The following is a 15,549-nucleotide window of genomic DNA, read 5'->3' on the forward strand; positions in this document are numbered from 1 at the left end:
GCCACTGTCACCTCTTCCATTCCCGAGTGCTAGTCCATCCGACTTCATTAGTATTTGCTGATATAATCATACAATTATCCATCCCAGTCAGTTTATAAATTTCTTATGACAAATAGCCACTTAGACATAATAGCTACAGTGCAAGGGGGGCGGGGGGGGAGGGGGGGGGGGGGAAGCAAATTATGGTCAAACATACCCAATGTAAGGCATAGCTTGTTATTAGCAGAGCAATCTTGCCTAATAAGTTAAATAGTTATCAGACTACAAGTCGTGACCTCTGGTTAGATTACATTAACATGGGTATGTTTGTTGGTATGAAACATAACCTCTGGTGTACCGCAAATGGAAGTTTTATAATTAATCCTCTGTGGGTAGAGGGTTCAGATACAGTATAATCGAAAAGCAAAATATATCACAGGATTAAAAATAAAAACGTGTTATGTTCCGGTCATCTACAGACAGTTTTTCATGACTCAGTAGGTTTAAAAACATTAAGAGTTATGGGGAAAAAATTTGTGAAACAGTAAAAGGTAACTTCATTTTTATGGAAGCAATTCCCACCAGGACTCAGTATGATAACCTATGTGTTGCAATGCATGGTTTAGACTTCTATCACCCTAAATGATCTACAGTATATGGGTCCTTTTAGGACACTGTTTTAGAGTGATTGCTATTTAGACTTTGCTGGCTCCCAGACAAGCAGCGTAATCTAGGTGGATTGTTTAGTGTTGTAAATAGTCACCATATGATTGTTGCCGCCAGGGGTATAACTACAGGGGAGCTGCCCCTGCGACTGTCCAGAACTGTAAGGGGGCCCCAACTACTACTTTACTCCCTCCCAGGGGCGTAACTAGGCCCTACAGGGCCCCCCCGCAGAAATTCTGAGTGCCCCCCCCCCCCCCCCCCCGAGCCCGCTCTGGACCGTTTTGGGGGCTGGAGGGGTCGCAGCATGAGGGGAAAGCCATGGCCACACTCGGCGGGGAGGAGGGACGGTCCCCCCCTCCCTCACCTCAGAGCTCTCCCCTCTGTGCTCCCCTCCAGCTTAAATTACTGTCTGGGCAGCGGCGGGTAGTGGCAGCTACATACCTTCCGTGCGCTGCAGCTTGCGTTCCTCTCTCTAGTCTCTGACGCGACCTCCTGTTTTTCCTCTCTCTAGTCTCTGACACGACTTCCTGTTTTTCCTCTCTCTAGTCTCTGACGCGACTTCCTCTATAAACAGGAAGTCGTGTCAGAGACTAGAGAGAGGAACGCACGCTGCAGAGCACGGAAGGTATGTAGCTGCCACTACCCGCCGCTGCCCAGACAGTAATTTAAGCTGGAGGGGAGCACAGAGGGGAGAGCCCCGAGGTGAGGGAGGGGCGACCGAGTGTGGCCATGGCTTTCCCCTCATGCTGCGACCCCTCCAGCACCCCCAAAACGGCCCCGAGCGGGCCCCAGGCGGGAGCAGGGGCTGCAGGCCCTATTGTTATGCCAGTAAAGGGGTCCATCCTAGTGATTAGGTGTTTTTGTGGTCATAGTTATTATATGCTGTGAATACAAATGTTCAGTTCTCAGAAAATGCCATTGGACAGAGTTTTGGCAGATCTACATTTCTACATTTCGTGACCCAAAATCATTCAGAGGCCTTCAGACAAGGGTCCATATGCATATGCATTTTTTCATCTTCTCTACAATGTTACTTTCATCTGTTCTATCTAAGTGTTAACTGTGATTTTGCAAGTGTACCACATGCCTTGACCTTGTGAGGCCCCCAAAACTACTGTCGTTTTTTTCTGATGTGGGATACTGCACAATAAAGTGCATTGCATCTAACTTGGTGTGCTGATGGACTGTGCTTGTTTACTGTCAAGTGGATTGGCATTGCCCAGTACTTGATGGGGTGCCTGCTTCATCTTACTTTTTGGATTACATTGTTACTTTGCAATTGAAAAAGTACCCAAAACTTCTTCTGAATATTTTGTTTATGAGGTGTGACAATATCTCCTAGCAGAAAACTCAGGAGAAAAGTTAACTGAATAGGGGCCAAGTTGTCACTTTAAAGTGTATGAACAGTTTCTTCTTTGTTTTCCACCCCAACATATGACGGGGTACCGTAAAGTTTTAATTATAACTTGGAAGTTTTATTGTGTATGGATAAAATTTTCTCAGTGTTAGCATTGGGCTCACATGTATGTACGCTACCTCTGAACTGGACACAGGGTAAGCCAAATGACAGCACACCCTACTATTGATTTGATCAAATACCTGGTGGCGTTAAATACTATTCCTCCTCTAGGTCGTAGCAACTCGGAAAGAGATGTAATTTGGGATCCGGCGATCTCTGGAACCTCGAATTACCCTTACGCGCCCCACACAGTATAACATTACTGCTAGGGCGATGCCTAGTTTAGGAGGCCAGCGCAGAGCATAGTGCATGGAACCACCAGCTTCGAGCATTGGTCCCTAAGGTCATAATGTTGAGACAATCAGCTTATTGTATCCTTTATTTAATTAACTAATTTGACAGTAAATGTGAGATAGAGAAGACTGAGGATCACAGCGTGATAAAGTTCCTGCATTTGAAGAGTAATAGTGCCTGCCAAATTCATGATCAGATGATGGCAGTTTATGGAAATGATTGCCAACTTAAGACACTATAGTGAGATGGAAAAGGAATTTCCAAAGTGGTCACAATTTCCACACAGCCAATCTAAGACCTTTAAGACCATCATTGATGGACAATGCAGCCACAGTGAAGAAAGTGGAGTGTTTATACCTGGAAGACAAACAAACAACCATCCAAATGATCATGAATTAAATTGACCTTAGTTATGGCAGTGTGTGGGGAATATTATTCAAGAATTGAACATCTCTAAGGTGTCTGCACACTGGGTTCCACAATTGCTTACCCCTTTCCAGAAACAAACACGGTCAGGTTCTATTACCCTTCAAATGCAGGAACTCTATCATGTTGCAAGCCTCATTCTTTTCCATCTCACACTTTAGTCACTTCAGGCACAATCGGTAAAAGAAATAAAGCATGCAATGAGCTGAATTTCTCAACATCATGTTCTTAGAAGTGAATGATGACACTGACAACATTTTGGTCAATATATTGTAATAACTTCTGGATGGTAATTAAAACTTTACGATACCCCCTTGGAAGATAAATACAGTAAAAATTAGTTTAAAAAGGAGATCTAAAAATGCATCTTCCCCGACTCTAAAATCTGGCCAGTTCTTTGGGAAGACCCTTTCAGGCGGCCATTTACGTGGCTTTTCAGGCTTGATAGTGCTGCTGCTGTTCAAATGTGGTAAAATAGACATAAATGTAAGCTTTCATCCATTTACAGAAATAATTGAAGTGAGCTTTAACTTGCCATGCTTATGAATTTAAATAGCTGGTCTGTTACTGGAAAATGTGTGTCTTGAAAGTGTATAGCTCATAGCTAAATAAGACTGACTTAAAGAGCAACAATGCAAAATAATGGTAAATTCTAAGCAACTTTAACATTATACTGATATTATAACATATTACAACGTAGTCATAAAATATTGAAGATGCAACATTATTAAAAAAGAAAAAAAAACGGCTCTTATATCATTTTTATGCAGTTTTAGGGAAGTACTGTCCTTTGTTTCTTCTGCCACCATCTCAGATCCACACTGCAAGATGAACATGGGCCATTGCTTCTCACCAACCGTGATTGAATAGGAATACGTTTGTAGTTTTGGGGCAAGACCTGTCCAAGTGTCTTCTACCACCAGCTGCAACATGGTGCAGTGATTCTGTGGTTGGCTATAAAAAGATACTCGCGAGAAAACTCGCCATTGTCATGTATTTTGTTGTTGTTGTGTCACACAGTAACTCAATGACCAAGTGTGTGGAGCTTTTAGGCCCTTGGCATCAATAATGTGAGAATAGAAGCAATTTAAATTTTCTCATTGAAATTAAGCAAACAAATCTATTGGCTGTTTGTGACTCCACCCCCTTTTTCTGAATTTGAACTGAAGTTACCCAGTGACCAGCTGTACCAGGTTTAAGGCCTCTGCCATCAACATTGTAAGAGTGACAGCTATTTAGAAATCCCCTTTGAAAAACAATAGGCGAATTTTGGTTGGCTATTGTAGGCTCCACCCAATGTACTGAATATTAATCCCAGTCACCCAGTGACCAACTGTGCCAAGATCGAGAACACTGCCACTGCCACTAACAGTGTAAGAATGGCTGAAATCATTGAAATCAATAAAAAAAATCTGATTGGCTGTGTTTGGCTCCACTCCTTTTTCTGAACCCCAGTCACCCAATGACTGACTGTACCAGGTTTGAGGCCTCTGCCATTAACCGTGAGGCCAGTTTAAAAATGTGTATTGGGGGTAGCGGTGCTGTGTGGCCCAGGGGCTCTGCCCACTTTCCCTGAGTTTTTTTTCTACATCAGTCACCAAGTGAGCAACTGTGCCAAGTTTGGGGACTGTGACTGTTTTACTGTGAGAAGGGCAGCCTTTTACATTTTTCCATTGACTAGAATGGGTGAAATCTGATTGGCTGTTTGTGGTTCTGCCCATGTGTGCATGGGGGCGGGGGGGGGGGGGTATGAGACCCCCCAGAACATATTTTTCCAGGTAGCAAGGGGTCTGTATATGAAGTTTCATTGAAATCGTTAAAGGGGGTTTTCAAGTGTTGGTGTCACCTATGGATACATTTACACTGCAGTGTTTTCGACTGCGATCAGTGCATGCAGTGTTTTGAGAAAGATCACGTTGTGATTCTTGTTCTATTGAATAGGAATCACAAACACAAATCATGGTAAAAATGTGAATTTGTAAACGGTCGCGTTTTGCGTTAGTGCTCCTAATGTGAACTAGCCCTCACAGCAATGTAAGTGTGAACAGAGGCGCCAGCAGGATAAAAGGTTCTAAAAGGCTTAAAATCCCTCAGGAGGTGGTGGTGGACTCGCCTCCTCGAAGCAGACAAGATACCGTCAGTTTAATGACAACAGGTTTATTAATATACTCCAAAACAAACAGTGCAACGCGTTTCATGGGTATGTTCCCGCTTCTTAAGGCAATAAACAGATAGGAGTACACAGTATAGTCTCAAGGTCACGAATAGCGCCTCTGTCTGCTTCGAGGAGGCGAGTCCACCACCACCTCCTGAGGGATTTTAAGCCTTTTAGAACCTTTTATCCTGTTGGTGCCTCTGTTCACTCTTACATTATCAATATCCACCCCTGGTGGAGGGGTGTTGCCCCTTATTTCCTTGTCTACAGAGAGTGACTTTTAATCCTGAGTGAGGGCAGGTCTAATCTCCTCACCTGCCTATACAGTGGTTACCTAGAAGGTAACCCACGTTTGTGAGTATATACATTATATACTTTTCATTTCCAACCCCTTGTTTTGCATACTACACTATATTGGGCTCTCGGTATTTCTTTTGTCTTTATAGCCCTCAAAGCAAGCTTACCTGGTTCTCACTTGGCTAATTATTTACCAGGTGAGCCTGCTTTGCATGGCAGCTGGCTTGCAGCCAAGTTCACCTTGCACACACAGGATTAATTCATGGTCTGGTGAGCGTGGTTTGCATCTGCTCTCTGATTGGCTGCCTGTGTTATAAAAGTCCTTCCTGCCTGGGTTTCATGCCTGTTATGTTGTTCAGCTTCCTGTTGAACTAAGGGTGTGTTTTCATATTGTTCGGTGTGCTAACTGACCCATGCTTTGGTTTGACTACACTTCTGTCTCATCCCCTATTTCATCTACCTGTCTGCTGGATCTTCTGTGTATGACCTCTGGCTGGTTTCTGAATTAGCGTTCGTTTATCCCTTGGATTAGTAAGTCATCTGACCTCCTGTGTATGAACTTTGGCTGTGTATTTCATTGGTTGCCTTGGCCTCAGATCCAATACTTTTCAGAAATAAGTCATGGGGCAACCAAAGTCAGGTAAATGTAATCAGTCTCCCGCTGAAGCGGGGGCTTGGCTATAGGTTAAGATCATGCTGGAGATTGGGGTATTGGGTCTCAATCTCACCTGGATATCTCTCAGAGTTCAGTTTTATCTTCCACCAGTATGAAGACCCTATACAGTACTTTTTTGAGGGTCACTCCATATTTTTGATTTTAACAGATGCTACATAATGAAATTCCTATACAGCATCTTAAAATAGAACTTCCTGATGCATGCAAGAAAAGTCTCCCACAAGTTATTTTTATTAACACAATTAGTTTTAAATACTATTTTCCCTTGTTTGTAATTTTCTTTGAGCGAAATCTTAAAACAGCACATTCTGTTCCTGCTGTGGCTTTCTGATGTGAGAACCTTTCAAAGAGAGCCTTTTAAAAAAAACTTTTTTTCTAAAGTCAGACTTTTGTGGTCTCTTTCTACCTATAGCAGCTGTATCATCAATGTGCAGTCTCTATACCAAGCAGAACCTGTCCATTCAGTTGTTACTGGGGGTGCCAGTGTTACATTTTAAAACATCAAACTAGCTCCTGAAAAACTAGTCAGTATGGATGGATAACAAGATGCTAATAATTCTGAGTTGATGCTCAATATATGCACAGATTTGCATCAAACTAGCATAACAGATACCCAATTGCAACTTGTGGGTGTAATGCTGGGGGTCATACTTTCTGACCACCCAGCACAACAAGGCGAAGAGCTGGATAATGAAAGAGGTTACACATGCTGCCCAGAGCCACTGCAGCTCTGGGCTTCCGATATTGCTACAAATAATACACAATGGCAGCGCAGTGCGATGTTGCGCTGCTTTAGTCCGCACTGTGCTGCCTTAGCAATAGCAAGCTTTCAGACGGGTACAAGACAGGACTATAGATTGGATTGTAACTAGTAGCAATCGCAGCTCACAGTCATGTCCACAGAAGCAGAGCAAGCAGGCTAACAACAGTCACCAGCAAGCATCCACCCGGGCAAGACTACAGGATAGAACGTAACTAATAGCAACTGCAGCCTATAGTTACGTTCCCAGAAACTAAAGTAGCAGGAATACTACCAGTCACCAATGTGGTGATGGCAGAATCCAAGCTATCTGGATAATGTACTTCACTGACCCACCGCGGATGCAGCGAACGTCCATCAAGCATGGAACTAGGCAATATACAATAATAAGAAAAATTACAAGCGGCTCAACTAACGGATAAATATATATTAGCAAGTCTGCATATATATTTATCAAGAACTAGCTAAAGTACAAGTAATAAGGGCGCATAGAACTACAATAACAGAACTATACAGAGTAAAGGTGGCCACTAATGATCCAATCTTTTTCATCCAATCTTACCATTTCTATGTAATATAAGGGAACTACCTGAAGTATCCATTCAGTATATTCACTCAATTTCCCCTTATACTACATAGATTTGGTAAGATTGGATGAAAAAGATTGGATCATTAGTGGCCACCATAACAAGGTGCCCAGCAGATTAGCGTACTGACCACTATGACGGGCGGGGTATGAAATGGGAGGCAGACTTTTATACTGGCATCAGCCAATGGATGCAGGTATGCAAATCTCCATACAGCTGAATGGTAATCACTCAATCCTGGGCTGGCTTGATTACCATTTGCTAGCTGGCTGTGAATGTAAAGGACTCCCATAAGAAATACATGCAGTATTATATAACAACATGCATGCAGGAAATCCAGGGCTATCTGGCCGCAGCTCAGCTGCAACAAGCAATTGGTGGAATGATGACAGCATCCTGAGCTGCCCAGAGCTGCAGAGCGATTGCAAATGACAATAAGACCGATTGCAAATGCACAACCGAATGCAAGCAGATAAGCCAGAACTGTCCGTTTGCAGCTCCACTGCAACGGACAGAATATGCTACAGGAGGGATCCTTACAGTGGGTTTCCTAGACCCTTATTCAATTCACTTTTTCTCCTAAGTTTTCTCCTAAGTGATATCTTAAAGGGACTCCGAGCAGTGCAGAAACTATGGAAAGATGCACATCATTTTAAAGCTCTCTCTCTCCTCTTTCCAATAATATATAAACCACCACCCTACGTCTTTTAGTTTTCGCTATTTTCGCGATTGAAATTGCCGCGGCCGCGATTTCGATCGCGAAAATAGAGAAAACTAAAAGGCGTAGGGCAACGATTTAGGCGTCATCAGAAAGAGGAGAAAGAGAGCTTTAAAATGATATCCATCAAGCCATAGTTATATTGTATTACACAGGACGACACTTTCCCCAGTGTCAGCAGCTCCATTCTGCTGAATGCAGCTGCTGACTTTGACAAAAAGTTGCCCTGTGTAATACAATATAACTATGGCAAGATGGATATCATTTTAAAGCTCTCTTTCTCCTCTTTCTGACGACACCTAAATTGTTGCCCTACGCCTTTTAGTTTTCTCTATTTTCACGATCGAAATCGCAGCCGCGGCAATTTCAATCGCGAAAATAGCGAAAACTAAAAGGCGTAGGGTGGCGGTTTATATATCATTGGAAAGAGGAGAAAGAGAGCTTTAAAATGATGTGCATCTTTCCATAGTTTCTGCACTGCTCGGAGTCCCTTTAACACCGTATCAATAAGATGTCTTTTAAGCCACCAGCAAGCAAGAACATACTCAGAATAGTTTTAATTGTATTTTTTCATTTACTTTTTGGTACCTTTTGAGTTGCAGAGTGCTGAAAAGTAATTATAAAGAAAAGATGAAAATGGATCTCCTAGAAAAAAGCTTAAGAGAAAAATTTCATGAATAAGGGCCCTAGTGGGGAAGTCCTATCATCCGCTCGGGTCTCTCAATCTCAAACGGGTGTTGTAGGAAAGGGGTAAGGGGAAGGGATGAACAACTGCAACTGCAAGCAGTATTGTAATGATCTTCTCTGCTGTCTGCACAGGCAGGCAGCTTTTTGACCATTTTTCAGGTTTGTATGCTGCAGGTCCCTGGAAAGGAGACCTGTCTTCACTCTGCAAGTTTCAGAGTTGCTGTTCTGGTTAGGGATTTGCATTCACTTATCTGGCTATTGATAGCTTTGCCTCTCTTGAAGGCTTGCAGTATAAATACCATTTCCTCCCAGAATTCACTGCTGGTCATAAAGGTTTGGTTCTGCTGGACTTACCTTGAGTTGCAGCCCCTCTGCTAATTGTTTGCTAAATATTGTCTTAGAGTAGTTATCCTTGGGAGTGCACAAGCATTCCTTCTAGCGCAGTCAGGTTGTTTATTATCTGTATTGCCTAGTTCTGTCTTATCTGTTGCGATTGCACTTTCTCCAACGGCGGCTGACAGTGAATCGCTCTGTCTGTTTGGATCGCATTCGCCCTAGCGGTAGAGGCGGTGGATCCTTCTGTATTCTGTCTTGGAGTGTAAGCCAGAGCAGCGGTTGCAACTGGTTGCTCCATCTGTCTGTCTGTTGGGATCGCATTCGCCCTAGCGGTAGAGGTGGTGGATCTCTCGGTACTCTGTCTTGGAGTTTAACCTACTGGTTACTCCTTCTGTCTGTTTTGTCCGGAACGAACGCTTGCTGTTTTCTGGGTGAGGCAACCAATTAGCAAGCGTTCGCGTTCTTTGTTTGTTTTCTTTTTTCGTGTTTTATTTGTTAGTCAGGGTTGGTACTCTTTGTCGCTGTTGCGCTTAATGTGCGGTGAACGTGCCTTGCACGTGCTTTGTCGCTATTGCGCTTAACGTGTGGTGACCACGTGTAGCTAGTCCTGTCTGTTCTTTCGTGTTGGATTATAGTTTGTTAATTGGTTCTGTCTTTATTCATCCTATGATCTGTCTTTACTCAGTCTTGTGTCTCTATTAGCAATCGATATTCTTGCGATTGCTTTCTCACTTTGGTCTTTGCTGTTGTATGTCAACCGTCGCCGGGTGGTGACTAAATTGGTGGACATACACACATTCTGTCTCTGTGCTCACTCTCTCTCTCTCTAGAGAGAGGCTATCTTGCCCTGTATTGCTTCATTTTGTACAATTTCTATCTGGCATATGTGGCTGTGCAGAGGGTTTATTCCTCTGCACTCCACAGCTCCATCTGCCGGTTGGAATTCCTCTCTACAGGTGCATTTGCACCAAAGCTGGGTTCCCTTATCTAAACGCTTGTGGAGGGTTTCTGTAGTGTCGGCGCACAGGTTGTGCGCTGACCACGGAGATAATTCCACATTCGTTACAAGTATTAGTCAAATTGCTAATGCTAACAGATGTTGGAGGTACCCAGAGGGTGTATCACAATGTAATATAACAGATAATGTAGGTTAGTAGAACACTTGACAAAACTGTTTGGAGTCAAAAATACATTTTAAAGTCATTAGGAATTGATTTAAAAAAAAAAATCATCAAGATACAGTACTTACCTAAGGAGAGGGAAAGCTCTGCGTCCTAATGAGCCTTCCTGCTCCTCGCCCAGTCCCCTCCATTAAGCGCTGGCTGTCCCATTTGAGTCCCCCGCCGTGGGGGACTTCTGAAGTCTTTTGGAGCCGAGTCCTACCAAAGACAGCGGCTCCATAATGCGTACGCGCAAGTGCACGAGAGAGAGTGCTTGTGCGTGCGCAGTATGGAGCAGCCCATCTTTGGGAGCACTCAAGCTCCCAAAGACTTCTGAAGCCTCATTCGCGGCAGGGAGAGAGAGCAATATTTGACCAAATTGGTTGAATACTGCTACAGGGGAGCCAGCGCGGGAACGGGACCGAGAGAGGAGCGGGAAGGCTCTATAGGATCCAGAGCCTTCCCTCTCCTTAGGTAAGTATCTGGCTTTTTTTTATCGATTCTCAATGAGTTTAACATTTATTTTTGACTCCAAGTTTTGTCAAGTGTTCTACTAACCTACATTAAGGGATTTATTGGCACTTTAAACTATGAGTTTCATTAGCCATGCCCACTTCCTTAGGTAAGGTTAAGGTCATCACAAAAATCAAGCACCTCATCCCCCCTGAAAATCTTCCAACGTTAATTCATGCTCTCATTACATCCCGACTGGACTATTGTAATGCTCTCTACACTGGCACAATCCCTACTCATAGTCCACCTGAAAACTTTTGGTCACAGAGCCTTCTGTCATGCCGCTCCTACATTATGGAACTCCTTACCTCAGCAGAACAGGAGAGCTCCATCCCTAGATGTGTTTAAGTCCAGACTGAAACCCCACCTGTTCAGTAAGGCAGTTGCAGAAATATTATTTTGTTTTGTTAATACTTCATCCTAGGCTACTACCAATTACTGAATCTGAGAACAGAAGTCTCCTGCACTGCAGTACTTACAGTGGTGAAGGCCAAGTTCTTAGGCTGTTTGTGGGCACTGCTTTGCTTAAAGACTGGGTTCCACGGCTCCCCCAATGTTAATATACTTCCAATTACTGCATTTTAACACTTAATACAAACTTTATGGTAAGCATATAGAGTGCAGTATAGTACTGAATTAGCTAAGCCGATTTTTAACATTGAGTCCGAAGCAACCAGAAAGCACACTTATCCGGCATCAGCCCAGCCAATCCCCATTCATGTCAGATAACTGAGGGTCTAATACATTATATATATATATATATATATATATGTATATATATATATATATATATATATATATATATAGATTGGATTATAGAGGCAATTCTCTTTTGATCTATTTCACTGCACACGGCATGTGTGTATATATGTATGTGTGTGTATATGTATATATATATATATATATATTTATATACAAACACACACATATGTATGTATGTATGTATGCATGTATGTATGTATGTATGTATGTATGTATGTATGTGTGTGTGTGTGTACTGTATATATATATATATACCGTGTGCAGTGAAATAGATCAAAAGAGAATTGCCTCTATAATCCAATCTAAATTATGGTAATAAGTATTTTGCTTACTTGAAATAAAAAAAACTATAGAAAAATACAGCAATACAAAACCCAACACATTAAGAGAAGAAGAGAGAAAAAAACAAAGTTCATTTCCTTTGAGTTTCATGGCTTGGAAGTCTCTGATTGACTGCTCACGGTCATGCCCAGCCAGGAAAATAGCATCGTTTTCAAAGTGGCTCCCTCCATATTCCTTTTGCTTCATATTTCCTTTAAATAAGCCCAATTATATAAGAACAAGCAGGCGTCCTAATTCATTATTTAATGAGCTGCTACGTTTGTTTATTTTTCACCATATGGTTGTAGACTACAGGGACATAAGGTTTATTTTTTTATATTAAAATGAGAAGAAAAAAAAACTTAAGGAATACAAAAATGTCAGCTTTTAATCTGTTTCATATGTTGGTAAAATATTTATATGCTCTCCTACAATTAATTAGAAAAGACCATGTAACACTGCAGGAAACAAATTGAAAATTTAATAAAGTAAGTTCACTTCCAATTTCTTTTGAAGAGAGAAGCTAATTATATTGAGTTCTATGATTTTAACTTTAATTAAAATGCAATTTAAAATATTCTGAAATGTAAAAACATTGTGGAAATGGTTTAGCTCTATCTTGCTGATGTTTTCCTGTCCGCATGAACACTTGTAGGGAGAGCTCCACATTTTAATAGTTACATCTGTAATAAGTATCTTATAGCTGAGTGAGTCCCCTTAATGCAGAAATAGACTGTGCTATGAATAGGTTTTGTGTAAGTGAGTCTGTGTGTAGGATGTACAAGGTGTAAGTGAAGATAGCACAGGAAAAGCAATATTCAAATGCCATAACAGTATGCAGCAATAAAGAAATCATGAATACAGTAGTAAACAGATGTGCAAACCTAATTTTGTGCATACATTAAAGGTAATATATAAACTAGGCATACTCCCTTCGTGTAAAATAAATATGATGTAATGTCGACTAATCGTAAACATGGAGTGGAGAATAACCTCTTCAATTCTGGTCTTTGAAAAGCAGCCCTAAAACATAAAAATATATAAAATATACATTAGTGGAAAGCCTCTCTGGATAGTTCAGAGGCTTCCCAAATCCTTTGCCAGCCCGCTGTTCCAGTGTTAGGTCACTCTTCCTCTTCTGTTCAAGAGTGCAGCTGTGGACGAGTGCATCCATACTGAGCATGTTTGAATATGGTCCTCACATGCCTAGTAGAATGAAACCCATTGTGCATGGATTTTATCCTCTGTACACAAGTGCTTTGTTCTGCTGCACGTGGGTTGACCATACACACGTGCATGCCTGGTATGCATATGCTTGTTCACCACCTTGCTCCTGGACAGAATAATGTTTAGAGGAACGTAGCACTGGAATGATGGGCTGGAGAATCATCCAAGAAGCCTCTGGGCTATACATGTAGTATGCATCTCACTTTTATTTATTTTTGTTTACTTCGGGATACCTTTAACAGTATAGCTATTATAAATAGGAGAACACGGGAATAACTGCCAATGATTACTCATGGGGCAACTCCACAGTTTGGGCTAAGCTTAGAGGACCTGTGTCATTGTTGTTCCTCTGGAGAAAGTGCTGATTAGCTAGGCCAAGCTGCATGGGTTAAGGCTCGTCAGTGCTTGAGGTACTTGAAGTAGTTAGATAACTAAAAACTGGAACAGGTTGACTGGAAGGAACTCAATTAGGATGGGTACTATACTACCCCCCTTTCCCCACCAAAACTGACACAGCAACCTGCGATATTGTCCATGAGCTGATTTTTGAGGACCGGTAAATATCCCAGATACTGTACATCTTACGGGACCATGTTGGGTTTTCTATCACCACTATCCTAGGCCTGCACAAGCTTTTAAAAAAGTGGGTGTCAAAATGTTTGAACATGGATCAGAAGAAGGAATGAGTTGAAGCATCCAAATCCTCTTTACCCATTTTGAAGCTGCACATAACTTTTTGTCAAGGTTAGTGACTAAGAATGAAACCTGGCTCCACATCTATGATTCTAAAACCAAGAAACAATCAAAGGAATGGCGCCACAGTGGGTCCCCACGGCCAAAGTTCCGCACCAAGAAATAGTCTAAAAATCATGGGACCATTTTCAGGGACAAAGATTGTATTCTGTTGGTGGACTTCCTAACTCAGAGCTCTAGTATCACCATATTATTCCAACCTCCTGGACCCTCTGAAGGAAGAAATTAAAATGGATGTAAACTCAGGCCTTCATCTCTGGTTCAAGATTACCCAAAGCACAATACATTTTATGGGAAAAAAATCTTCATTACAATTTATGAAAATCCTAAAATAACTCAGAAGTTTTAAGTTGCATTATCTTTTTGGGAGCACAGAAAGGGTTAAAGAAATGGTTTTTACATATGAGCTGAAAGCTGCGGGTCTCCTGTTTGGTTGAAGGTTCCCTGTATATAGTGTGATGAGCATGTGGTTTGCATCATATTTGCATTGTCAGTTGTATGCACTCTGGTTGTAATAAACCCTTATTTTGCACCGTAGTCCCTGGTCTTAGTGTCTGTATTGTTGCAAACTGTGGTCAAACCCTGTTCCTCTGTTCAGGTTTGTGACACGTATGCTGTTACGTGGTATAATTAGAACTGTACAAAGAGTTGGACTTTAACCCAACTAAGATGTTAAGGCGTTAAAAGGAATATCATTTTGAACACTCAATACACTCATTCATAACGCATTTTATTTTATACCTTTTCCTCATTTTGGAGAGATACGTGAAACAGAGTCTCATTTATCTGAAATATGCCATTTACGCCAATTACATCTCCTATCAATTTGTGCTCCAGCTGCCAATTTGCTTCTGAAAGATGGCTGTACTTAGGACGCTCTAATTGGGCGGTAAGCAATATTTTTATGGGTCATCTTGCAGAGACAGTTAACACAGGGAGAGACATCTACGCTAGGAAAAGATAACATATGCTCTTTTTAAAGGCAATACATCTGCCGCTATTGTCATAGAAAACCTTTGGGAATTTTGAATTCAGAGCAGTTTATGGTATTTGCAGTGCAATTTTCTCAGAAAGAACAGATTTAAAGACTTACATGCTTCGGTGTTCCCTGGCCTTGATACAAGACAATTATAACTGTTCACATATTTTACAAGCTTAAGTTTTCACTTCAGCTAAATTAAAGAACAACTCTAGAAGCAATATATTGTCCTTTGGATAATGTGAGAGAAGACCCAAAACTACTAGGAAAGTAAAGTGTACTAAAAGAGACCGAAAATCCCTCCTACTTAAAAGCAATCCTTGAGGGAGGCCGGGCAGCGGGCGGTTCAGCAGTAGTACGGTACTACTGCGGTACTACTGCTGAACCGCCCGCTGCCCGGCCTCCCTCAACGCGTCACTCTCCGGGCTCCTCCTCTTCAGTCACTCACTTCACAGTGCCACCCACTGCCAGCCACCCACTACCACCGGACCGGTACTTCCTGAAACTTTTGTATGGGGAAGCGGGCAGAGGGGGGAGCGCTAGCGGAGGGGGTGGGGGGAATTTCCGACCCCCCCCGCGATCGGGGCATGCTCCCCCCTTATGCCTGCGACCCCATAGGGCCCCCAAAAGCGGGATGTTCGGGGAGTTCGGGGTTCGGCCCGAACATGCCGAACATTGCGGCCATGTTCGGCGAACTTTCCCGAACCCGAACATCCAGGTGTTCGCCCAACACTAGTTGCCAGGCTGTGGGACAAATTATCAGATTGACTTGTAATTAAGTAATTACTGAGCAA

The sequence above is a fragment of the Hyperolius riggenbachi genome, chromosome 9 (genome assembly GCF_040937935.1).
Source record: "Hyperolius riggenbachi isolate aHypRig1 chromosome 9, aHypRig1.pri, whole genome shotgun sequence".
NCBI lineage: Eukaryota > Metazoa > Chordata > Amphibia > Anura > Hyperoliidae > Hyperolius > Hyperolius riggenbachi.